The sequence below is a fragment of the Haliaeetus albicilla genome, chromosome 8 (genome assembly GCF_947461875.1).
Source record: "Haliaeetus albicilla chromosome 8, bHalAlb1.1, whole genome shotgun sequence".
Taxonomy (NCBI): domain Eukaryota; kingdom Metazoa; phylum Chordata; class Aves; order Accipitriformes; family Accipitridae; genus Haliaeetus; species Haliaeetus albicilla.
This window is the reverse complement of record NC_091490.1, coordinates 35,517,207-35,540,725: the sequence shown is the minus strand read 5'-3', so window position 1 is coordinate 35,540,725 and position 23,519 is coordinate 35,517,207. Positions and strand designations below refer to the sequence as shown.

Here is a 23,519-nt window from a genome sequence, read left to right as displayed (position 1 = left end):
TCTTTCCTCTAGACATTGTTTTCTGATTTTTTGCCTAAAGCCTCCTTGCTGAGTCTGCTTTGCAGATACCTGAACACCATTTCCCAGGTATATAGGGCAGAGAGGCCTCCTCTTAAGGCTGTGGAGCTCTTGCAAATTGAGCCTGAAACCTTCAGAAGCTGAATTTACTGCTTGTGTGTTTATATGAAACATTTTGACTCTTAATATTAGCCTCTCAGGAGGAAGCAACTCCCTTTGCTTGGTCACACATTCTTAAAATGTGAACAATGATACAGAAATGTTCATTGAATACAAGAAAATGCAAGTATCAGTCCCAAAGGGTCAGCTAGGCACATTGGAGCATCGGGAACTGCTCCAAATGAAGCAGTCAAAAATAGCACCAGCTTTTTGAAGTGCCTGTTGATTGTACTCCCTTTTAATCAAACACCAGCTTAGGAGACAAGGCTGCTCCAAAATGATTAATATATCTGCTCACACACCAGGCTTTTCCCCATAACTGAATTTTAAGGCAATCAAAATAAGATTAGCCACAGCTCCCTTCAAATATAGCCTCCAGCAGATGAGCTAACCAAGATCACACTTGCAGCATCTTTTAACACTGGGCTGTGCCAGCCCAATTACCATGAGGACATGAGGGCTTTTCTCTTCCTGAAAAGCCTGATGAATCAGATGTGTCTGCTGGGGTTTCTTCTGCCCTTTCACACTTTCGCAGTGCCCTGGTGCTGCTCCAGTATCCACATACCGCTTATTTTTTGTGTGTGTTTTTCAGTCTTATTTGATCTTCCTAGACTACCCTTTTTGGTATATGAGCCTTCATATCCTTGTGCAGCCTCTGGCTGTGACCACATCTGCCTTCCTGAACACAGCTTCTGGAGGAGAAATCAGCCAGGCTTAGGTGGGTGAGGTTTTGCTGAGCTGTCTTTTGGATGCTGTTACCTGGGGGGGGGCGGGGAGAGAAGCACTTTGTGTTGCTAGGCAAAATTGTTTTTATTCCTCCGAGTCTGTGTTTTTTCCCTTTTTCTGGGATGTTGATATTGGCTCACGTGACTGTCCTCCATCTTTCTGCTGGTGGAGGATGGGGAGGGATGGTCCTAGGAAGGGAGCCAGGCACAGACTGCTGAGGGGGTGATTTGCAGAGCTCTGCAAGAGCCTCTGTTTGTGCTTGAACCTCACGTTATCGGAGCAGCCTTGCTTTGCTCTCCTGAAATGCCTCCTGGAGGTCCAGCAGCTCCTCCAACGTGGTGTTCAGAGAAGTCCCGGCTAAGATCTATGCTTGCTGTTCATCGGCTGCGTTGTGAGCTGGTGCAGAGCCATAGAAGAGGGGCTGGAGGTCTTTTGGCCTCTTGAAGGAGGCCAGGGCATGCTCTGGAAAGGTGCTGGGGCCCAGCCCACTGGGAACAGGTTAAATGTGGCTGGTTAGTAGTTTCTTGTGTGACCCAGATGAGAAAGGTGGTGGAGCTGGGAAGGGAATCCTGCCATCAGCGGTGTCAGTAATTTGGCTTCAGCTGAGCCAGGATTTCATCCTACTTCTTCAGTTACTGATTAAATCGAGGACAGCCGCTTAGGAAACAAGTGGGAGCTCTTGAAAAGGAAGGTCTCCTTAGGTCTGCCTGGCTTCTCCAGCTAGCTGGATGCAGGGTCAGACCCGGGGTGGCTCGTGAGTGGGTCCTCCACCCACAAGTGGTTCTCCTGGCTCTTCAGCTGGGACTAACCACCTATGTGCAGTGCCTGGTTTCACCATGCTGGCTCTTGCAGCTTTTAAATTGAGTCCTGACTCTCTTTGCTTGCTGATAAAGGGGCCAGTCCATCTGTAGGATCTGCAGTATGGAGAGACAAACAGCTTTTCCTGAGGCCATGTAGATTATGGGAGATGTCAGTCACTGAGTAATGACCCATCTGGATGCCTAAAGGTGTCACTTGTTAATTGCCTGGATCATGAGGAAATGGTGATCTCAGTTTGTTCCTTGTGACTCTGCTCTGAGCCAGTGCTGGATGTTTTGGGACTGTCCCCCTCTCCTGTGCAATGACCTTTGATGAGAACATGCAGAGAAGGGCTCTGGGCAGACCCAACCCTGATGACCGCACGGAAGCATCTCCACGGTCTCCATCCCCAGTGGGAGATGATGTGGATCAGAGCCTCTCCCAGCTGCTCCTGGAGGTGTCTGGCCTGTGTTTGGAAGGAATGAGATCTGGGGCTGGGTGCTTCTTACAGGCTAGGCCCCGAAACCTGCAGTGGCCTTGCATGCAGAACGTGCATGGGTTGACCTCAATGGGAACCTGCCTGGGTGGGGAGAAACCCAGGGTCAGAGGGGGAAATTAGGGGGAAAATCTGTATTCTGTGACTCCAGAACAAGCACCAGGGCTGCAGCTCTTCAGTCTTGTAGGAGGACAGGCCCCTTTGCCTCTCCTAAGCTTTCTCCCTCACTGCTCCTTTCCTCCCTTCCCTGGTGAGATGGTGCAAGACTGCTGTGTGTGCAGGGGGGGCTGCTAGGCTTTATCTCAGCCAAAAAATTTCTTTTTTTTCCCCTTCCCCCCCCCCCCCATCCTGGCCTGCCCACAGGCTGGCACGGCCGGGCTATTTTGCTTTCATAAGCTGTATTATGTAAGCCACGTCTTGAGTGGGGATGCAGTGCCAATTTGGACTCCGTAGCGGGAAGGAGCCGCATTCCTCTGCCACCGGGTTTAATCCCTGCCTCCAGCCACAGTTGGTTTGCTGGGAGGAATCAGAGGGCTCTGTTGAGGTTTCTAATCCCTTGCCCCAGGTGGAGCCAGCTCGTTTCGGTGGGAGCCCTGCTTTCCTTTGTCAACAGGTTGTGCCCATGACTCCTCTTCGCAAGCCCTTTCCTTGGCTGCTGGGAGGGTTGGCCCAGGCATGCACACCACAGCTCGGGACCTTCCTCTCCTCCCCTTGTTGGTTGAACTCTCTGTGCTCTGTGGCTTAGATTGCACTTGCTCAGAAAGGCTGGGGGGGGGGGGTGTTGGGGGGAGAAAAACAGAAGTGGAGACTTCTACAGTTCCAGCCCAAAAAAACAGTGGCAAAGGTGGGTTGCCAGGCTGGCGTGGAAAGCAGGCAGGCTGCAGAGCCTGGGGAAGACCACGTCAGTGCCAACAGCTTCTCCATCTGTCCCACCACTGACTGCCCTCCCAGGGTGCCATGTCTGCTGGATGTGGCCCTTGTCCCACCAGGGATCTGGGGGAGCCCTGGAGACCCTGGACCCAGGGGTCCTGTGGCACCAGCCTGGCTGGGTGTAGGGTGCAGGACAGCAATGGGTGCTTGGCAGGGTGGTTTTTGGCTCCCCAGCAGCCTGAGCCTGCTGCCTTAAGCCCCTGAGCTCAGGATTTATGATCTTCAGGACTCCATTTGGTTGGGCATGGGCCGTACCGGTTCAGAAGGAATGGTCCTCTTCTTCCACTCAGGTTTTAGAAGAAGCTGACAGCAGCAGTGCCTTGCTGTGTGTTTTCATGTCCTGTGGGTGGATGAGGCACTAGACTCCACAGTTTTTGCTGGCAGCTTTCCCCAGTGCGAAACATGCTGTTAAAATAAGAATTATTGATCAGATCCGGGTTTGGGCTGCTTTTTCTCATCACAAAGCTGGGTTGCTCAAGCCTGTCTGTATGGCTCATGGAGGTGCTGAGCAGCTGGCTGAATTGCCCAGCTGCTTCTGTCCTGAGCCAGAGCTTGGCCAAAATGCCTAAAATACTGGGAAAGCAAGTGAATAGGATCCTCCTCCCCTACTGAGCTGAACCTGTAGGATTCTGGAAAGTATGCTGGCCAGCAGGTATTTGGTAAAATGTGAGGATCAACATTTGCTTCAACCACGAAAAGCAATCTGCTCAATGCCTCTCCATGTTTAGGGGATCCTGAGCAAGCCACCAAGTTTGAGGTGGGAATAGCTGTGCCCAGGGCTATGTTGTCCGGATGCTGTTTCCATTTAGGAAGCTACCCGGGAACAGCTGGGCTTAGAGATGGGCTTAGCCTGTCTCTGAAACTTGGAGGCCAGAGCTTCAGCTGGCTGAATCACTGAAAACTATGTGCTTGCTCTGAAATACAAGATATTTTCAGACTATTTTCTGCCCAGATAACACATGCAGGGTGATTAACTGGTTCCATTTTTTCCACCTCTCCTTGTGGCTGGCTCTCCTGGCAAGATCTCCATCAGCTCTTTAAAATGCTTTCACTGTAACATGGATGCCTTCCCTTTGGCAAATAACCGTGCCAGTGATCAGTGGGCGACACTGTCACTGTGGGCTGTAGACCTATGAGGAAGCATTTCATTAAGAGAAGAGATTGCTTTGGCATGGAAGTTTTTGATCTGTACTCTACTATGAATAAAGCTGGTCATGAAGCTGGCTGGGGAAGGAGATGGTCTCTGGCAGGGCTGTCCTCTGCACCATTTTGGGGCTGTGTACAGAGCTGGGGGTGTGCCTCGTGTACCAGGAGCCAGGGACACTCCATGGATGGTGGTTTGGGACCAGAGAGCACCCTAGCATGCCAGCAGTCTGTGCCGTGGCAATGTCCTCGTTGGAGTGAGGTGTTTCATCTGGGTCATTGGGTCTGTGTTTTCATGGGGAGGGAAAAGAGAGTTGGCAACAACGCTATCTTGCTCTTAAAGTGCGAGTTGTAGAGCTCATGCATGGCAAACCCTACTCACACCTCTTGGTGCAGGGTAGAGCACAGCTTAGAAACATCGCGGGGTAAAGGGCAGTATCCAGGACCCTACAGAAGGTGTCTGCCTGGCTCATACAGGCAACAGAGAGCAGTAGGGGTTGAATACAGCCTGAATGATGGTACTGCAACAACCCTGTGTACAGGGAGCCGGGCTTTGGCATGGCGGGAGCAGAAGAGCTTTGAGTGACTCCTGTGATGCACCCACGGTGGCTCCAAAGCACCCGGGAAGGAGTTGGCTGTGCAATTTGAGCCTGCGCATGAGTAGGCACAAGTCTACATGGTTCCTCTTGAAACGAAAGACAGCCCTTCTCCATGTTGTGTCTTGCAAAGAGGTGGCCTGGGCTTGCTGGGGAGCTTGTGCTGGAGAAGGCCATGAAGCCTGTAAGATGGGAGCTTCTGCTGGAACATCTGGTCTCAGTAAAACAAACAAAAAAAAATCCCTATGCAAAGGTTGGGGCGGAGGGAAGGCAATGATGCCATGTGGGTTCTGTAGAGCACCTGCAAGACCAGGGTGAATGGGTTTCTAACAGGCTGTAGCTGAGCCGGATCAGTCCCAAGGCACTTGTGCAAACAGTGTGTGACCCTGGTGTTATGGGACATCTTGGGTGGGAGCTAGTGGCAGCCTAGCCCAAAGGGCTCTCTGACACCCAGTGGCTCACCCTGCCCATCTCCCCCTCCTACCCAAGCCCGTGGAAACTGCTCACATGAAATTTAAAGCAAACACTGCAATACATGTCTTTTTGTTGTGAATAATGTCAGGCCTTTTTTTGGCATGCACTATTGAAGCAGCAGCTGTATTTCAACCAGCTGGCAGCACTGTGGGAGATCAAGTGTTCTTAGCAAAGTTGGGCCAGATCTATGGCTGGTGGAAATTGGTGTCATTCTGGCTGACCTCAGTGCTGAGCTGCTTTATACCAACTTTGAACTGGGCTCCCAGACTGAGGCTCTGGGGGATTTTGGGGGGAGGAGAAGTGCTCTTTGTAGAGGTGGAGTAGTCATGCATGCTGTTAGTGGTGTCTGTTGGAGCAGGAGGGTGAGGAGCTCAGCTGTGCAGTCAGGCAGCGGCTGCCGCTGGACAGGATTTCAGTTGTGTGGGGAGGTCTCTGAGCATGTGCTGTTGGATAGTCCTCTTCTGAAGCGTGAAAAAAAAAAATTATGACGCTCTTCTGTGTCCGGGGCATCTGGAGCTGTGTATGTGTGTATTGCTACACTCTGCCTGTGCATGCTGCAAGACCAGAGCACCAGCGCTGCCAAAACACGCAGCCCTTCTGGGAAGCGTCCGCAGCACTGTGTGCTTGCCCCGCAGGATACGCTGTGCCTCCCCCTGCCAGGTACTACGGGGCAGGTGCCAGCCCTTCTTCTGGGCTTGGGAACAGCTTGTTTTGAACATCGGTGGCAGGAAAAACAGGAGCAGATGTGCCTGTGGGCACTGCTGGCCCGTCTCCCTGGCACGGGCAGGAGTCGTTCCTCTGGCATTGCTGCCCGCAGGCACCTGCCCCTGTGCTGCTCGACTCCTGGGACATGCTGGCCCCCCATACCAGCACTGCCCCGTGCTCTCGGCCAGTCCCCTGTCCTTTGCACAGAAGGTATTGGGCAGCAAAGCTGCTCTGTGTGCTGGATTAATTAAAATAGTGTCTCCTCTCGATGCTCAGCTCAACCCTCCTGTCCCTCTGCTTTGCCTGTCCACTAATGGGTAGCTCAGCGTGGGAGTGGGATAAGAAGGATGTGGGGGACTGGTGAAGGCTGGGAGGAGCTCAGATGAGAGGTTTTGTTTTGGGTTTGGGGTTTTTTTTTTTTGCTTTGGGCCCTGTTATATTCTGGTCATGAGCAAACATGCAACCTTTCTCTGTAAGAAAACCCTGATTATCCCCCCTCCCCCACCCCCAAGATTTGGTTCTTAGTCCCGAGGAACTGAGGGGACCTTTGCTGTCAGAGGCACTGTGTCCATCATCCTGCTACTATCAGAGACTTTGCTCTGTTTTGTACCTCCCTCTGCCTCTTGTTGAATAAACGAATGCCTCTGTCCTGGCTGTGCTGTTCCCAGTATGTGTGCTGGCTGGTTCCAGCTTGCTGTGTCTGCAGGGACCGAGGTGGCTCATCCAGAGCGACGTGGATGTGCCCCCAGCACAGCGGCAAGTGGAAACAGCAGTGATGGGAGCAGCGGGGGTGAGAGGAAGGCACTGAATAAATCATGCCTATGGATGGCTTTTTCTGCCTGACTTGATTTCTCTTTATGAGGAGCTGCACAGGGTTTATTGTCTTGCACATTTCTGCTCCGTCTCTAGGTTTGGTTGGGTGTGCTGGGCTCATGACGCATTTGCATGGGTGCGCTTTTCCAGTGGTGTTGACATCTGCTGATCTCAGATTGCTTTCCAACTATTAAACCCTATGTGGCAAGAGAGAATTAAAGGAGGGGAAGACACCTCATTAATTTTTACTCCACCCTGCATCCTTCCCATCTCTTTCCTCTTGTAGAGACAGGGAGGAATATTGTTTTGCTTGCCCTAGGGGGAAATGAGATGCTATTTAATTGCCTACCACCACGTAGTGTGGCTGTTGGAGTCAGGGGCTAAAGGATGCTGTGCTTGGCTGTCACCGCGTGGCACTTCAGACAGGATGGTACTTCCCGAATTGCAGCCTAGCCTGTGTCAAGGCTGCGGCTCCTATCGAAGTGGAGAGGGATTTGGGCAAAGTGCGTTCCTCCTTGCTGCCTGGATTACTGCCCTGAGCAGCTGAGTCCCTGGTGTTGGTCACAGTGAGCCCTGGCTCCTCTTTCTGCCTTTGCTAGGGCAGGGCCACCAGACCAATCTAACCAGCCTTCTGGGCAGTATCCCAGTTCAGCCTCTTGCCTGCCTTGGTCCCCGTGGTTTGCGGGATGCTCACGCAGGCTGTGGGTCCCTTCATTGGTGGCTGGGCACAGGGAAGTTCCCAGAGGAGGAGGACCAGGAACCGCTGAGTAACGAGGCCAAGCAAAGGGCGAGCTCGCTTCTGCAGTCTGTCGTCAGCGAAAGCAATGAAATGATTAACATGGTGGGGAGGCTGGGGAAGCGAACTGTTTGGAAGAAGTCTCTCAAGCTAGTGCTTGTGAGCAACTGGCTGTACGCTGTAGTTTGAACCCACGGCAGCACACAGCATTCAATCCTTCCTTCGGCTCCTCCTAACCAGACATCTCCAAGTCAGCAGCAACCCTCACCTCCTCGCACCCAGCTGTGTGTGAGGTGGGCTGAGCCCATACCCCTGCTTCCAGTTGCAGTTCCAGAAATCAGCCTCCGCAGGGTAAACTGTGCCCTAGCAAGGCCATGCCCTTTTGGTTTTGGGTTTTTTTTTTGTTGTTCTGGGTTTTTTTGAGTCTGTTGCTATTTTGCAGGTGGTGTAGCAGAACACTGCTCTGCAAAGCAGCTCTGTATTTGAAAGCAAAAGTGAGGCATAGGATGTATGGTTTTTAGCATCCCAAATATATTGAGATCAAAGGCAGTTTGCAAGGAAAATGATGGTTATTGCTACCTGCCAGAGTGCCGATGCAGCCTGGGATCTGAAGAGCCACATGGTGCACGAACCTGCTGGGTCCCAGCTTGGCTCCTGCTGTTCTCCTGGGCATGGGACAGAGATGGGGATGGCCAGAAGCCGGGCTACCTTGGGAGCTCATTCTGGTGGGAGAAGCATGAGCTTCCATCCTAGCCCAGCTCAGTTTCCAAACAACCTGACAGTGCTGAGAGCAGCCAAGTGAGACTCAGGCAGCAAAGTCCTCCACTTATGGGTGTCTACTTTTCTTTTCAATGACCCCAGCTGATGTTTCATAGGAGCTGCAAATGTTGAATATCTAAGGGCATTTTTTTTTTCTAGGTGGGCTTTTTCTAAGCAGGGAGTTGAAAGCATGAACAAAGAACATGACGATATTCTAAAAGTGGTCGTATTTTGCTGTAGCTAAATCTAGCCATTGTGCCAAACGGAGATTTATTTCTCAGTGACATCATCTGCAGGAAGATGGACTGTGCTTTCCAAGCAGTAGTAGCGTTGTCGCGGCTGCTGGACTGGTTTCAGGTGATGGGCAGCACAGCGTTTGTCAGGAGAGGTAATACTTCTGTTAGACGCACTGGATTGCTGGAAGAAAAACAGTTGACCCCCTGGCACAAGGCAAAGAAAACAAGAAATGTGTAAGCAGAGATGTGGCCAGCTTCAAACTAGGTACGTGAGCTAGCTCTGCTCCTGACCCGTCGTTGGTTTGAAGACTTCTTTCTCCATCTCAGACCTAAGACGGATTTGGGCCAGCATCTCTTTGGGGTTTTCCTAGCTGTCTTGTTAGAAGATAATTCCTTTCACTACAAACTTTAAGGACTTGACACCTGTAATTCATCCATCTTAACTTTCCTATGTAAACAAGGCTGAAAGAGAGACGATAAAACACGTATGGTGCTTTTCATAGCTTCCCACCCCACGGTGCTGGGGAAGGGGCGTACCGGGTGGGAGGTGAGCCTGGCTCTCGGGGAGGCAGGCGGAGATGGGGAAGGGAGTCTGCTCCAGGAAGGGTTAATGCAAACACCTGGTCAAGTAGGCAAATCCAGCCTCAGTTGCTCCCAGCTCTGTTCCTGGGGTGATATCTGGGGAAAGGGCTGGGGGTGGGGGGGAACCCAATCCTGCTGTGGTGACACAGCATCCAAGAAACGCTGCTGGAAGTTTGCTGTGGAAAAATGACTCCACCTCGTAGGTGTCACACCAGGGCTGGGGTGAAGCAGCAAGCAGGCAGGAGAAACAAAGATGCCTTTGTCACTGTTCCCCTTGCCCCGCGGAGCTGCCTGGCCCCATGCCAGCGAGGTGCCTGGCTCACTACTGAGACGAGAGGTTTGGGGGAGGCTGGCTGAGCAGCCAAGAGCTTCCCAGAGCTGAAATTCGGTGGTAGTCGCTCTCTCACGTGGAGGTGCAGCCTCCCTCCTGGCAGCAGCGTAATGGGGCTCGGATGGGGTAACTCCTGAGACTGCTGACAGGGCTGACACCTTCCCTCCCGGCCTGTCTTGATGTGGCAGAGATGCTTATAGCGGGGTGGGTGGCTTCTTGAGGTCCATCTGTGCAATGCCCCGGGGTGGCCTCAGCGGGCAGAGGGGTGCAGGGATGCCTGGATAGCACAGAGCGAGTGGGCGCAGGCAGGCTGCCGCCGGGAACGGGATGAGCGTCAATGCGTGGGTCCGCGGCAGGCGGGCGCGTTGCCAGTTCTAATCACTGGCGTTCTGACCTCGGCCAGAGATGCCCTTGGTCCCGTCTGTGCCAAACCACCCTCCGCCGTGCAGGGCTATCCCCTCGCCGGGCTGAAGGGAAAGCTTGGGGACCCACATGTACAGGTGTCAGGACTGCATCCTTTGCTCTGGAAGGGGGGGAGATGAGTCCCTCCAGGTCTAGGATGCACCCTTAGAAATGCCAAATTCTACCCAGGGGATGGAAAAATCCTATCCCCTGGGATCTCCAAGCAGCTTGTTCCACCAGCATGAAACCCGTTTAAAATCCATCCTCTTTTTGGGGGTAGGAGAGGATGCATCCATCCTCACACCCGTGTTTTTTCTCCGGTTCATAGCCACAGGGCAGGTGGGAAGCAAGATCTGCTCGTACATCCCCCCCTTCCCCGTGATGCCATTCGTGTCACACACTGCTGTTCCTGTTCTGGAAAGCCCCTGGGACTGCGAGAGTTAATTCTTCATCCCAGCTGCTTTCCTCCTAGAGCTCAGCAGGAAGAGGGATTGTGCTAGGCAAGGGGCACCACTGCGGAGGGGGAGGAGGAAAAAAAGCTTCGTGTTCAGACCTTTTACCTAATTTCCAAAGGTTCAGACCTGAGGGCCGTAGCAACACGAGCTGCCGGTGGCATGATTGGAGGCGGCGGGCTGCCCTCCCAACCAGCATCCTCGTCCATGGGACACGGCCGGCGTTGGCTTTCTGCCTCCCCTTCCCCTTGTCCGCAGGATGAGCTCGAGGCATGCGGTTGTGGTTTTGGTTTTTTTTTCAGATGATTGCCTTTGCTCATTTCAAGTGTGTTTTGCTTGGTTTCTATGAGTTATTTTAAAAGGTTCTTGGTGCTTGTGAAATCAGATGGCATCCAGGAAGGGCTGTTCTCATGAAGACCTGCCTAGAAATTAACAGGGTGGTAAGAACCCAGAGAGGAGTTGCATATATTTGTGTAACTATGTAGAAGTGAGAGGGGGTGGCACTTTGCAGCTACAGAAGAGAGCTTGGCCCAAAGGAGCTTGAGTCCAGCAATACTTTCCTTTTACCAAAGTCAAACAAACCTTTGCAAAAATATCAGGGATTCCTGCAAATCAAAGACATGACTTTGGGGAATAAAAACTGCAAAATGTTCTCGTTATGCCTATAGCTTGCTAATTCTCCTTTTGGATTTATTAGTGTGGTTCAGCCATCAAGTTCATCTCCAAGCGCAGCCCATCCTGGTGAAACATCATGCAGTCTCTATGGGGAAAAGACCTGATGAACCTTGGATGTGTTCCTGTGGGTTTTCTGAGCAGCAACCTCTTGCTTTGGTGGCAACGTCCCGTTTTATTCCTTGGTAGCACTGCAGAGCTGATGCAGGTCACTGAGATTAAATCACCCACAACACTTCCACAGCCGCTCTTTGGAGCAGAATTGCAGTTTAATCTGAAGATGTGAGCATTTCTGACAGTGCTGAATCTGTCATGGCAGTAAGTGATCAGGGAAAGGAAGCAATAGAAGTGGTTAAAAGCAAAAGCACTCTCTAGGGAAAAGATGGGGACTGTAGGAGCAACTGAGTTGATTTAAATAGAGCTAACCTGTATTCCCCAGATCTTCAGGATCACTCAAAGCTTCAGCAGAGCAGCTAAGTTTGATTACGTCTGTGTTACGGTTCTCTTGTGCAGCAGGCAGCGTCTTCCTTCCATCCTTCTTCCTTGATGAACCACAAGTTTAGCAAAACATATGCTTAAGCAATGCACTGAATCCCCTTAGTTCTCCTTACACTGGTGCCAGGTTCTCTCTCACGAGGAAAAGTTTTTCAATGCGAAGCTGGCTGCATTTCTACTCTTCTGCCTAGCTTGTGCATAGCAGTGTGTGTTTACAGTTGCCTTCCTAGAGAGGATCACATGTTTCTGCACGTGTTATATTTATCTTCGGGTCAGAATTAGTATTTAAGAAAAAAGAAGGTCGATATACTCCAGACAAAGCTACCTTTGTGTTTTCTGGAGGCTTGCTGTGCTCAAAAGCTTTCTGTACATCCCCGTAGCGTTTGAACCCTGCCACAGAGCAGTGAAACACAGTTCATCCCTAGGGAGCTGTGTGCCGAGAGGATCAGCTTCCCTTGGATTTTAATAAGCCACGAAATTGGGTATTTGGCTGTTTGCATTAGACTAGTACTCTAATTTGTGTATAAAAAAATTTGCAATTTTTAGTCCATTCATCTTAAAGAAGATCTATCGTCATATTTCTATTCTTAGGTGCCCTTTGAATGTAAGGTTTTCTCTTCAGCCACATCCTACTCCAGTGCTTATCAGCCAGCCAGTGGCCATATACAGCAGCTCTGAACAAATCCAGAGGTCTGGATTTGGGGCTGAATAGTGTTTTGGGGAAAGCAGTTGCAGGAGAGCTGCTGTGTGAAATGCCCTTGGGTCATGTTATATAGGAGTGATTCCCCACCATTCCCTGTTCCTTCCACCTCATTTATAGGGCACTTCTCATGCACCACTGGATTTGTGCAGAAAAGCCTTGAAAGCTTGGAGCATCTCTTTTTTTTCCCCGGGAGCGCAAGCCTGCAGGCATGTTTCCCTTGCAGGCGTAGAGCAGACAAGAGCTGGATTGCTCACTTGCATTCAACTTTCTGTTCTTAAGGAATCATTGTAATATGAATAGCATCCTTATCAAACCAGGTTCATCCAAAGGACAAGGCCATATTAATTGTTTGCAGAACTCCAGCAAATAAAACAGCATTCCTCCTGATTCCTTATTTGCCTGCATTAACTCCAATGGCCAACTCAAGTAGAGGCCACAGAGCTTGGCAGCGGGGCTGGAGGGAGGCGACAGCCTTTGGCAAGTATTGGACTGTGCCCACCTTCCCAGGTGGTATGATCAAGCGCTATGGAAACAACTTCTGGTTGGAGCCTTTAAATTATGTATTTGGGAGAAAAAAAAGAGCGCCTATCACATCTAGGGGTCTAAATGTAGAGAAGAGACCTGCTGTGAGCAAGGCTCTTTTCCTTGAAGCCATTTACCATGCCCTGGAGTAAGGTGGGGAAAATGGATAGCAATAATAGTGATAGAATAGAAGTGTGGGGCTTGGCTCCCTTCCCAGGCAAGGACTGGCATCCTAAAGCTTAAGGGCTGGAGTACAAGAAGCCAAAAGCTGTAATGACTTTCTGTGCCCCAGGGAAAAAACAGGTGACACAGGGCATGGCCAGAGCTCTCAACACCTGACATCTCCATTGCTTCTGGAAAGTCCTCTTTGGTCAAATTGGTCATCTGCCTAAAGAGAGAAAAAATTGCAAGCACCTTCCTTTGTCTCAATGCAGACCTGATGGCCAAAAAACCTTGTTATTCCAACTAGACTGTCTTGTCCAGCCATCGTGGCTCTCGGGAGCACGTCTGGGTGGTTTCTTTGCTGATGGGCAGCCAGGGGTCTGTCCCACGAAGCACATTGCTGCTGAGGCTGGAGGCTTGGAGGCTGAGCTCTTGGGGAAGGCAGGATGCTTGCTTGGCGCACTGCGTGGCAAAAGCTAGTGTTGATGCTGGCGAGGCTGCTGGCTCACCAGAAGGGCTCATGTCTGCAAAATTTCAATCTAGGGCTAAATTTAAACACCAAAATGTAGCGTTTAGAAGCCCAGAGAATAGCCCAGCCCTCGTCTCCAGTGGCTGCCTCTAGCGAGCCCTCCCTTTGGCAAGGAAGAAGCTTTTGTTTTCCTAGGACTCTGGGCCAGCTTGGAATAATAACACCAGCGAAACACTCCCTGCCCCAGCACAATGAAACAACACTCTCAATTCCCAGATGTGCAGGAGGGAAGTGCCCAGCGTGTCTCTTCCTGATGCTTCCCTTCCAGATGTGGGGTGGCAGGGAGCCGGAGGCAGCCTGTTGCCAGCTGGGAAGTGGGCTGGTGAGCGGGCAGTGGAGTTTTCCCCTGGAAACCCTCTGGATCTCACTGCTTGTGGCTGGGGGAAGCAGTTTGGACTGCCCTGCCAGCTATTCAGCTGGTTTGCAACAGCTTGAGCAGGGTCCTTCTTTGCTGCAGCAAGGAAGTGCCCCTCCAGCAGAGGTGAGGATGCCTTCCCTCCCAGACATGGCTTCATCCTCAAAGAGCCCTTGGTCCCCATCTTCTCCTCCTCAAACAGTCCTCGGTCCTCATCATCTCCTGAGCAACACCAGCAGGGCTGGACTCCATTAAAACTCCTGCAGGCAACTTGATGGGACAGAGAGACCCATCACCGAGAGGCTCATCCCTCTGCTCAGTCCCCGTGTCCCAACGATAGGGGTCAACGTGAAACCGCCTGATGCGTGAAGCCTGGTGCCAAGGTCATGTCGAGCGAGTTCCAATTGAGCTAGTGGCCCTGTGGGATGAATTTGGAGATTGGAGCCCGTCCCCCTGGGATCAGTTTGGGGATGTTTCGGGTTCAACTGGCCCGTGAAAGGTGCCTCTTTTGGGCAATGCCCCAGACAGAGGGATTCAGGCAGTGCAGGAAGGGGCTGCCCGCTGGCACAGCTACGTCTCACGGTGCCGGTGGGCAATGCAAGCTGGGGGACCGCATCGCGTGACCCAGTTTGGCTGTACCTACCCAGTGGAAAATTCCTGCCCACGGGCAGCGTCCTTCTGCCTTTCTTTTTAAGCAGTTCACTAAGGACGCAGCTAACACATGGAGATAATAGGTGCTGACAGGAGCCTGGCTGCTAATTGGGTTTTTGCCTGGGCTTACATGATATTTGTAAATAAAGGAAGGTGGGAGGGGGGTTTGGTGCAGGAAGGGGGCAAAAGTACATAGATGTGATGGGAGAGACCAAGTTGCAGAGAAGCCGGAGCTCTCTGAGGAGGTCACAGGAGGGGATGCTTACACTAAAAGACAGTGTTGAGATTACTCATATCCATAGCATCAGTGTGGATTCCCTCTCAAGTTGTCGGTGTGCCAGGGAGGCTGGGGACAGGCTGTTCTCCCGTGTGGGATGGGGATCCAGAGCCCACGTGGTGTCAAAGCTGATCCATCCCCATGTGGCAACAGTGCTGAGCATTGGGAAATTTGGGGGTGCTCATGGCATTTCCCTGCAGTCCTGCAGAGGCTCTCTGCTCTTCCTTTTCCCATCTTTCCCTTTCTCTTTCCCCCTTCTTTTCATGCAGCAGTAGTCACCACCTGTGTTCTCAGAGCCCACCCAATTGGGGTGGATGCTATGCTGACTCTTTGCAAATCAAACCATTTATTTCCAAAGCTTTTTTTTGCCCAAATTGAAGTTGCCATTGGGCAGCAAAGGTGCTTTGTTTGGCTCTTTGTTTACAAGGGAAAAATGTGCACCAGAAAAAAACCCAGTAGGTGTAGGTTAACTTTCAGCTTGCAGCTGTTTCACTTGCCATGAAGAAATGGTGCAGGTGTCTCAAGTCAAACATGTGCATGAGTCTTTGCAAGATTAGATCTTGTAGTTTGTCTTCGTGAATGTGTAAATATATCCGAGGAATACCTTTGCCCTGGTGGCAACTCAGGATAGTTTCCAGCCTATCTCAAAAAGAAATCTTGAATGAAAATAGAAAGATTTAGACACAAAAAACCCTCCAAAAGATGTAAACAATCTGTCTTAAGAAGGGATGTATTTCAAGCAAATCAGAGAGCAAGTAATATCAGGAGCCCTATGGAGATGCTGGACATCTGAAGCCCCACGCTGGAAGATGTTACACAAATGATGGTAATTCAGGTAGGGCACCAGGTAAAGCCTAGCTGTGGGTGATGCTGTTCCAAAAAGGGAGGGAGCATAAATGTTTTATACAGGGCCAAAACACCGGGGATGTCCTCCTGACTGTGGAGCTGCCCATTGCTTGATGCTGGATAGGCAATTCCTGTCCAGAAGGGCTCACATCTGCAAATGAGGTATACAGGCTGAGGAGCGCTTTGAACCAGCATCTACAAGCACTCATCTCCCTCTGCCCTGCACCGAGGGGATCAGAGGCACAGAGGGGCTCGGGGAACAGGGCAGTGCGAGCAAGGTAGCGGCGAGCCATGTCCTTTGCGTGCCCGTGAGCATTGAGGCTGAAGGAGCTGGATCTCCAAACAGAGGCGCAGTTCCCGGCTGGGCCAACCTTTCCCATTTCTCAGGGATGTCGCTAGGATGTTAACAGGGATGCAGGAGAGGCTGGCTGGGAGAAATCCAAGTGGCTGCTTTTCCCAGGCTCCCCAGCAGTGATGTATCTGCCCAGTCCCAGTGAAGTGTTATCGCCACGGGCTGGGTGGTAGCCCCAGGGCACCCTGCCATCTCACTGAGTCAGCTGGCCCAGATACGAAAGAAAAAACAGAGGTGGGGACCTACCAACCCAGCAACTGCCACCCCAAAATCTGCTGGCACGGAGAAGGCATGTTGGTAGGGCTGCAGAAACAGCCTGAGCTACATCCAAGAGGATGCCTTCAGGTACCGTGCGGGGAAGATTTCCAGGCTGAGCTTCTGGGTAGCAGTGTGGTGTCAGAGGTGTGCAGCATGTCCGTGCATGGCCCGGGGGAGGCAGGAAAATCTTCCTGCTCTGCCTCCATCCCTGTCTGCCAGATGAAGGGAAGGTGTTGCAGCATCCTCAAACCCCAGTGCCTTGGGGCCTGAGATTGCTGTCCTAGTGCCTGGGTTTGCAAGTGGTGCTCAGGGTTTGTGACTGACTCACACCCTGTTTCCCTGCATGGGTAAAGGGCTCATATACCACTTAGAGAGTCTGGACTCCAGGACTTCATTCATCCCAAAGTGGCTGGCTGAGTGTCACCTGAGCAGTCCAATGGCACAGGGCGGAGGAAACGAAGGATTTAACCATCCCATCAAAGGTTTGGAGACCTCCAGCATCTCCAGCAGGGCTGCCACCTCTGCTTTAAATTAAGAGGTAGGAAAAGTTAAACAGAGTTAAGAGGAGGGGAAGAAGAATAAAAACATGGATGGAGCCAGCCCTGTGTTGGAGATAGAGGCGTACGGCCGGGGGAGGAGGAGAAGAGCGAGGAAGGGGCTGGCTGCTCCCTGCCAGCCACTTGGGTAATATCAGCGGCGGTCACGTGCAGAGATCTGCTTTTGGCATAGCTTGCATGTTTGTGCGGCGTGGGGAGGGGGTGCGAAATCAGCTCCCGCTTCCAGGAATCCTCCCAGCACAGGATATGCGGCGGGGAGCTGGTAAACATGATACAACCGCTGGCCTGTAACTCAATCAGTGCCCTGCATTAGCTGCTCCCTGCCCGGGGACCTCGCTAGCCTTATGGCTTCTTGGGGTGTCAGTGCATGGGACAGCGTGTCCCAGGGCACAGGGCGTTGCTGGCCGTGGGTTGGGAGTGATGGGAAGCGTGGCGGGGAGCTTTCACCGAGGGTCTGGGGGCCAGGGCAGCTTCTCCAGCCCAGGGGCGGTGGATATTCCTCGGGTGCAGCCTGGGTCCAGCTGCTGTTTGCAAACCCTCTCTGGCCTCAGCCACGGGCTCCTGATGTCAGAAATAGCCACTTGGCCGAGAAGCAAACATCTCCCCCGACCTTCCCTTCCCCACCTCCCCATCCCAGCAGCGACAGGAGCCGCGGGTAACAGCCTGCACCCATTCACAGATAACACCAGCTCTCCTGCGCCGGCTGCCAGCACGCCTCGAGCTGCTCCTAATCTGCCTGTTCGCAAAAATACATCTCGCTTGGGCTTTTCGTCCCCCTCCCTCCCTTCCCTGCCACTCGGGAGAGCTGAGCTGCTTTATCGCTGCACGCAGGGAAACCATGACCTCCGCTGCCTGCTGTCCCCTTTGGCTCCTCATCCCTGAGAGCGGCGGTGGGCTGGCATGCCAGCTGAGGACACGTGCGGGGACATGCGAGGGGACACCCGCTGCTGTGAGGTGGCGAAGGCAGAGCACCTGGGTCCTGATTTCGCTGTGTCCCCAGATGCGAGAGGAGAGGGGTGGGAAGGGGATTTTGCTATCACGACAAGTTATATTAATTAGACCGGTGTCAGGCTTGTGGATGGTTTCTGCTAGCAACCTTGACATGGGGGCTGAGTGTTGATGACCCCAAGCACGAGACCTGGGTAGGTAGGAATGGGAGTGAAATTAGTTACTACGGAGCATAAAGCTGCACAGGTGAGGATGGGGAAGAAAAGCTCCTGCTGCTGCTTTGGGGCTTGTCTGAAGTGGCAGCGGAGGAGATGCTTGGAGGCAAGGACACCACGAGGGTGAGATGCTCTCGGTGGGTGGGGACAGGCTCCCCACGGCACAGGGGACCGCTGTGCACAGCCTGGCCTGCCTGCAGCAGATTTGGATGAGCGGGGCAACAGGGTGCTCGGAGGGATGGGAGAGCCCAGAGGAGATAGGAAGAGCTTGGCTGGCCTGGCTTAGCAAAGCAGGTAGCGTGAGGGGGATATGGAGCCTGCCCCCTCCCGACCCCATGCCCAGTTCTTCAGTGAATTGGCCCCAGTTGATTTCTAAATATATTCTTCAGCTGAGACCAGGGAAGGACAGGATCTGGCCTTTTTTTTTTTTTCAGTCCTCAGCTTCATTTCTTTCATAAAGGAGGACACAGCCAGGGGAGGCAGGGCCTGGCCAAGCAGCCCCCTGTGGGAAACGGGATGGGTTTCATGCCACCCGCCCGTTTATTTGTATTTTTAGAGTGCGCCACAGGCACGAGGTCACCAAAGTGAGTGAAATTCCACCCTGGAGTGGCTCCCCGTCCCCATCCCACTCCTCGGGGACGGGCTGGAGTCAACAGCTGAGCTGGGGCTCAAGTGTCCCGGCTGCTGCAGTGCCCGGCTGAGGCGAGGGGCTCGGGCAGCTGGGTGGGTGGGTGAGTGCTGGGGCTCTGGGTGGAGGAGCTGGGGACCAGCAAGGTGGTGGGCAGAAGACGGCCCTCCTGATTTTATCACTCCTAGAAGAGCCCCCCGGGAGTGAGGGTCTGGCTGTGCCGTGCTGGAGACCCCGGTCTTGGGGGTGGCACAGGGTGCTCGAGGGCTCTCGAGGCAAGTGATCTCAGCAGGGGCTATGTTTGGTAGGACAATGGGCACCCTGCCATGAGGGAGCTGGGGCGTTGGGATGCTGAGATGAGACTGGGACAAACTGGGGACGGGTGGGGAGCCTGAATACGTCGAGGAGGAAGCGATGGTGTACCACGGTTGCTCAATGGAGTGATGAGTTGGCAACGTGGTGAGTCAAAAGCTGGGGAGGGGGGGGAAATACTAGCAAACAGGAATGTGTGGGGGCTTAAAATGGCTTAAAATCTTCTTGAGAACAGGGTCTCTTCATCATCTCCAGCAACAAGTGATGCAAGTGAAGCACCTCGCTAGGGCTTGGCATGGCCAGCAAGTGAGTCAGGCAGGCGGGAGTCCCACCTCTTGAATCACTGCTGGCAGCGATGCCGGACGCAGCCTCGCCTCGGCACTGGGAGCTCGCCTTCCCGCTTTCGCTTGCAAGGGGTGATGGAGTCACAGCCCCCATGGGGTGGCTCCAGGGGAAGATTGTCACTTTATGAGCTAAACCTGAAATAAAGAGAGAAACTGTCCCCAGGGATGCTGGCCCGACTAGAAAGTAGAGCAAGAGATGCTCCCAGGAAGAGCAGAAAGTGTCAGATCCTTGCTTTAAGGCAAGCTGAGAGTTGTTGTTTGGGAGCCGCTCCTTGCGAGGTGTGAAACATCTTCCTCTGCTTTTTCTGATGGTCTTCTAGGAGATGGTTTTCCCTGCTTGAGCTACCCAAATGCTTGGCATCACCCGTTCAGGTGGCCCAAGCACCCAGCGGTGATCACATATGGGGGGGGGGGCAGTTGCTTTCATCCAGAGATACATACACTGATAGGAGTCAATCGGACGAACGTTCAAACCATGGCTTGAACCTCAAAGGTAGTGCCGAGGAGCTCTGCACGAGGGAGCCGAACCCCTGGAGAAGGGGATGCAAACCACTGTTCTTATTGCAAGAAACACAGCACAGCCTTTTCCACGGCTGCTGTGTAGCACTTTGTGGGCTTGCATCAGGGAATAACATACCCTGTTATATGTGGCCTGGCATTTCACTAGCCTGCCCCCCACCCCCTTTGATCGCAGACTTGGGGACTGGGATCTCTTTTCTGAGCCATCCTTCCCTGGTGTGGTGGCACAGGTTGATGTGGTGGGGAGAGGCTGGCTGGCTGTGCAGGGCATTAGAGCGGGCAGGGAATGCCCCATGGGCACGCTGAGTCCTTTCTGCCTGTCCATGCTGAAAGCAAGGGCTTTGTCCACTCTGCGCCCACACCTCACCTCCAACGCACTACAGTTTTGGAGTGATTTTTTTTTCCCTCTAATACACAAGCCGGTGCCTGCCCGCACCTCCTGGGTGTCATACTGCCAGACCATGGCTCTGCTCTGGAGCATCCCCTCTTTTTTTTTTTTTCCCAGGCCTTGTTCTCAAAGATTCATCCCCTTTTTTTCCAAAGCAGGCTGTTTCCCCTAATAGCAAGCGCCCAGCCACCAGCAGCTGAAGGCTCAGTTGCTTTGCCTTACGCACAAAACTTTCCACTTGTGCTTTTCGTCTTTCCAGCCAAGGGAAGCCTCTCGCCTGCAGAAGCGTGCAGGAAACGTCTGCCCTCCTGTGTTCAAAGTCCCCTCCAAAGAGAAGCCAAGGGTGCACTGACCTCACGGAGTAAATATTTTCCATGACATCTTCCGACATCTCCTTTTGGGCTCTGTACCTATAGCTGACCCGGCTCCGGGTTTGCAGCCAGCCTGCCTGAACTCCGCTGGTGCAGGGAACGGGGCTGAATTCTGCCCTCTCCTTGCTTCCCTACATGTCCCCATAAAATGTCACTGCCTGAAGGTTTCAGTGACCTCTCTGCCCCCCCCCCCCCCCCCCCAGGGACTCTGCTGGCAAACGAGGTAGCTTGTAGACACTGAATCCTGCCAACTTGCTGTGATGGTTTCTCCAACACCTCCCCTCACCCGCTCGCAGATATAACACCCTTGTGGTTACGGGCTGCTGCCAAGCCAGCTGGGATGCTGGAGGCAGCAGCCTTAGAGCAGGCACGAAGCATCCGTGGGCCAGAGCTGGGATGCAGGGAGGTTGTTTTGAAGTGGGAGCAACTTGTCACCAGGCAAAGGAGGGGACACTTACTGACTCCGTATCCTTGCTGCTCACCCAGCTGAATGAGAAGGATGATCCAACAGCTCTTTTCCACCTCCAGCCTCTTACTGCTCTTGTTGTGTTGTTTGCCTATGGACTCCTTCCCCTGACAGCGCTCTTCTCGAGGGGACAGTCACATCTGGCGCTGATCCACAATGGGTCTCGGCCGCTGGATTTACAATGCAGGTACTGCAGAGCCCAGGGCTCTTCATGGACAAGGTCTATTTTATTTGCAACCCCAAAAAGTTGGTGGCTTTGCCCCACTATTGGTTTGCTAAGAGGAGATGCTGTGGTCATTCTCCTCTCTTGGGGCTTTTCAAACCACGTGCTGGTTCCCAGGTCCAGTGCAGTCTCCCGAGGGGGACCAGGGCGTTTCATGCCACTGCATATAGGATTGGATCCCTTAGGATTGGATCCCTACCACCCTCCCTCTTGTGCAACAGGGAGAAAACACAATATGCTGCCAGAAATAATGCCAAGCATGTGGCACACACCAGGAGGTGTCAAAAGATGCTCACGTCAGCCTCACAGGCAGCCCTGTGCCTTCTGCATTGGCTATGTAGGGAAAATTACCCAAGCAATTTGCTGTGGGCATTACAGAGCCCTTTATTTCTAGGGCCAGGTGTCACCTATAGCAAAGTGCCTCTGCAAATGAGGCAAGGAGACCAGCTATGCCTGTCCTTCTGGTAGCTCCTCCTCAGTTTGTGTAAGAGATACCAGTGTTTCCCAGTTCTTCTGCATGGGAGAAGTGCCGATCTTATCTATAGAGTTATTAGTGCTAGAGAGAAAATGAATATTAAACGTCTATTAGCCTGGGTGGTTTTAGGAGTTCTTTTCTGGCTTTTTAGCAAGCTTTTTTTTTTTTTTAACAGATCTTTTGGGCAGGCAGGGAAGTGTTTTCCACTTGATCCACAGCTTGCCTGGTGGTAGCTTCACAGGAATGCTTAAGGATTTAGTGGAGTGCTTGGCTGGACCAGCCTGTGACTTCCAGATATTGTCCTGCACCTGCTGCAGAGCAAGTGATGGACCTCCTCCCTTCATCCCGTGCTCTTGAAGAAATGTGTGTGTCTATGTGTGTGGTGCCCAGCACTCCCCTATGGCTGCAAGCCGCACGGTCTTGTGCTGACGCATCAAATGCACAGGCTGCTTTTGATGAGCTGGAAAAGGGGGTGAGCTCATTTGCCCGTGCACTGAAGATGCACGTGTCACTGGCACATTTTTGCACCTATTTTTGTCTGCTCCTTGGAAGAGGCATGAATCCTTGCTCTTAACCAAGTGCTGCTCTCCTCCTTGCAAATACCAGGGTGGATCTCTGCTCCTGGGAGGACATGAAGGCTGTTACGGTGTATCCCACCTGAAGGTGACAGCTCAGTATCAGGGGAAATGGGACTCTGCTGGAAGTACCTGCCTGTTGGACATGGCAGGCTTTTGGGGAGGGGTGTTGCATCATATGTTGGAGGTTGACACTTAGCTGGATGCATAAATCTCAGCTTTCCTGGAGGCCTGGCTCTTCCCTGGGGCTGCTGCTCTGTCTCCTCGTGTTTCTGGGTAGAGGAAGCTGCAGCTAACCTCGCCGCAAACACAAATTAGTTGGTTTTTTGTTGCTTTTTGGGTTGCGGGGTTTTTTTTTGGTTTTGTGTGTTCAGTTGGAACAATAAAACAGCTGTTCCTGAGCCCAGCAGCTGGACCAAAATGAAATGACGTTAGCATCAATTATCCTCCGGGATGGGGAGGCTGACGGGAGAATGGTGCAGATTTCCTTAACTCTGAATAACAAATGAGAACAACAGCTTGACTAGGTGGCTTGTGTTCCCGGAGAGTCTCCAAACAACCCGCCTGCTCAAGCGCTCACACTGGGGCACCCACTGTTGTGCACCACTGCTCTGGGTACCAAACATCATCTGTGGGGTGAGTGGCAGAAATGCTTTTGCAATGATCAGAGACTAAGACCCATTTTTGGTGGAAGGGCTTACGGATACTGTGGTGGCAGAGACTTTTCTGAATGCACCAACACAATAAAAATACCGTGATACAAAATCAAAGCACTTTTTTTTGGGGTGGGGGGTTGCTGCGGGGCTGGATGTGCACCCACCTCCTGCGGGGCCAGCGCAGAGAGCCCCAGCTGGGACATCATCTATGGTGGGCACAGGCAGCCAGTTTGGAGCAGAGCTGGGGTTCACAGAGGGATGGGATGATGCAGAATCACGTTCCCTGGGTACAGAAAGGGGCTATTAATGGGGAAAAAGAGGGGGGGGGGAGCGATGGAGCACAATGGCTCTGATTTGTTGGCAGTCGTGACCTACAGTCCCTGGCAGCACCTCAAAGCAGCTGTGAAGTGCCAGTCGGTGGCGATGCTCTGGCGCGTGATACGGGCGCCTGACCCTGGTGTAAGGCTGGGACATGGGCTGCCCAGTGGGGAGGGCACCGACCCGGCTTCTCCTCCCTGGGGCCCTGCAGAGGAAAGCCAAGCACGCTTGTGATGGGCTGAGCGCGCCTGGGACGTGGTGGCTTTGCTTTCCAGGGCTCTCCCCAAACCCATCTGCCCTGCTAGCCATCCCTGGGTAGATTTTACCTCTTATGGGACTCGGGTTG

General features: G+C 52.7%; 2 long non-coding RNA genes across 4 annotated transcripts; one reads left to right on the top strand and one right to left on the bottom strand.

Moving 5' to 3' along the window:
• Nucleotides 1–8,398: 8,398 nt before the first annotated feature.
• LOC138686305 (uncharacterized) lies at nt 8,399–11,747 on the bottom strand. Of its 3 annotated transcripts, none has more exons than XR_011325642.1 (3): nt 11,455–11,747; nt 10,458–11,335; nt 8,399–8,793 (listed from the first exon to the last, which is right to left on the bottom strand). It is a non-coding gene; the product is annotated as an uncharacterized lncRNA (long non-coding RNA). The 3 variants fall into 3 exon arrangements; XR_011325641.1 differs by having other exon boundaries at nt 10,465–11,335; XR_011325643.1 differs by having other exon boundaries at nt 10,486–11,335.
• Nucleotides 11,748–15,514: 3,767 nt separating this feature from the next.
• LOC138686460 (uncharacterized) lies at nt 15,515–22,600 on the top strand. The gene is made up of 2 exons (XR_011325856.1): nt 15,515–16,265; nt 20,349–22,600. It is a non-coding gene; the product is annotated as an uncharacterized lncRNA (long non-coding RNA).
• The last annotated feature ends 919 nt before the right edge of the window (nt 22,601–23,519 follow it).